This window comes from Aristolochia californica, unplaced genomic scaffold (assembly GCF_029961685.1).
Source record: "Aristolochia californica isolate CCGP_79_NKW_82.1479 unplaced genomic scaffold, dmAriCali1.0.hap1 SCAF_321, whole genome shotgun sequence".
Classification (NCBI taxonomy): Eukaryota; Viridiplantae; Streptophyta; class Magnoliopsida; order Piperales; family Aristolochiaceae; genus Aristolochia; species Aristolochia californica.
In genome coordinates, this window is record NW_027182017.1 from 25,001 (window position 1) to 27,363 (window position 2,363).

Below are 2,363 nucleotides of genomic sequence, written 5' to 3' on the forward strand. Positions count from 1 at the left end.
TGAACGATAGAAGAACTACTTATCTTAGATACCGGTCGATCGGTTCGCATCTATGGTCAATCAAATCAATGGGTCCGCGGATCTCTTCTTCTATACGAGAAATCGCCATCTCGTAGCACCACCACGACACCGATTCTCGTTTTTCTTCCGAGCCCCCCATGCCGTGACTTCGACTTTTAGTATGATGAATGAGTGGAAAGATCTTTATAGAAGTCCCTCTCCGATCCAACCAAAGAGTTCGTTTCGTTTAGTTTTTTTAAGTATATTTCTTATTATTATTATTAGATAGAATATTATTCATTGCCTTTTTCAGTAGAATCCCCGGTTCCAAACGACTGCGGGTAGCTGCCAAGAAGAATTAATTCCCGAAGGGGTCCAAAAAGACTTCCTTTCGAGTAATACAGGGACGGACTGAGACTCCTAACTCCCGATGCAGGAGCAGGAAGATAAATGAGGAGGAAGAAGCAACGGCCCTATTTGCCACACCAACCCTCGCCTAGCGCGCGTTGCGCTAACGCGCTTGAGTTTGATTGCTCCCTTCCCTTTGCTTTCAATCTGTCTTGTGCCACTCCAGCTTTCACTCAAGCCATTCTTTGCCTGTCGACCTTCACTCTTCCTCTCGCTTCCTAACCAAATAAGCTCACTCCTTTTGGTGTTGCTCCACGATCTTAAAGTGGAACTACGATATAAATAAGCGGCGGGCTGATCTGACCTGCGCGTCTGCCTTCCTTTCGTCACTACGACTTGGTTTCGAAAGAAGGCTTTCACTGGACCAAAGACCTCGAGAACGCCTGCCGCGAGAATTCACAGGTTCGTTCACTTACCAGCACGTTTTCGTACCTTAGCAAGCAAGCTGCCGCGACCTCAGGTCTGCAAGCACCTCTGGTCTCAGCTCTAAAGCCAGAACAACTTCCTGCTGGCCGCAAGCACCTCTGGTCCTAAGCACCCCCGGTCTCCAGGCTTTTAGCAACAGGGAGACAAGCTTGAAAGCCACACTTGCACACGACACTTGCTCCTTTCTTTCCTTTCAGTCCTGTCGAAAGATTTTTATCTCACTTCTTTGGGCCTTCAAGCCAAGTTCAAATGGAGAGCGTTTTTCACTGATTTTTTTGGTGGATCGGTCTGGTTCTTGCTTGAGTTTCTTCCTTGCGCACTCAACCATCCCCTGGTCAAGCTCTGGACGAAGCTCGCGCTCGGCCCCTCGGTGACTTTTTCTGTTTCGTTAAGGAGACTTGTCAACGGTGGTGGTTCGCAAAGCGGATCGTTCCCCTTTTTCTTTATAGACAAGTGTCACTACCCTCCTGGTCCACACTGGGTTTGGCGGAGCGATGTCACGACTGTCAGAAAATCACTAGAAATGGTGAGGCACGAATGTTGGCACGACTCGGAGGAAGAGATAGATCCAGCTTTTAGGGAAGTCAGGGTTTTGAACGGATAGAAAGAGCTCGTTCAGAGAAGGTAGGTGGGGGGAAGCGGAACAGCTGTGTTGGTTCAATCGGGAAATGGCCGATCATGCGGGTTGAATGCATTTGCTTTCTTATTCAAGCAGCTCGTTGCTACACGATCAGTCAAGCTAAGCTAAGAGAGAAAGGCGGCAGTCCTTCCAATCAAGCAAGCGACCAACCAATTCCAACGATTGCAGTGACAGCAAAAAAAGCTAGAAGTATAGGCTTGCAGGATCAAGTGGGAAGAGCGGAACTTGACAGGTCTCGCAGCTACTAAGCTAAAGGGCAGCTCAGCTTTCATAAATTGCTACCGCATCTGCGCTTTGCTACGATTTGGTGCGGAACTGAAAGCGGCAGAAAGAAAGCTTAACGCAAGCGACATAGGTAATCAAGCAGCAATCGAGAGCCGCCACCTAGTGGTGGCGAATTCAACCAACAGAGAAAGCAAGCCGAGCCTCTTCCTTGTTCCTTAGGCTGCCGCTGCCCTTTGAGGGCTCATTAATGAGTCGGCTTTACTTTACGAGAATATCTAGAATTTCATTCCTGTGGATTGATGTAGCTTTCATTCATTCTGAAGTAGCTCTTTCGAGAACTTCTGTCGTCGTGTGTAATCGAATGAAATTGAGGTTCTTATTTGACTATTTCTTTGCTAGAAGCACTACCGGAACGCTTTGAAGTCTCGCAAACTCCATTGCTTTGCTTGAGCGAACCACTATGCTTGGCTGCTTATGGCGCTTCAAAAGTGGCATAATTGACTAGTTTTTTTAGATTCTTAAGACCGGAAGGAAAATGGGCTACGAAGCCTCTGTTCAAAAGTAGCTCGGGTGCACAAGACAAGTTAATTAGATCAAAACCGGTATTTTTTAGCGCTAATACTCTTCCGTTCCGATTCTACGCTTTCCTTTCTTATGGTATGGA

The 2,363-nt window shown here is 47.2% G+C and overlaps 1 protein-coding gene across 1 annotated transcript in view; it reads right to left on the reverse strand.

Moving 5' to 3' along the window:
* The window catches only part of LOC137961203 (uncharacterized), a 6,075-nt gene extending 3,753 nt beyond the window's left edge, over nucleotides 1-2,322 (reverse strand). The window contains exon 1 of the mRNA XM_068808357.1: nucleotides 1-2,322. This exon is cut by the window's left edge and continues 3,753 nt beyond it. The gene's annotated coding sequence lies outside the window, so the exon portion shown is untranslated.
* Between the last annotated feature and the right edge of the window lie 41 nt (nucleotides 2,323-2,363).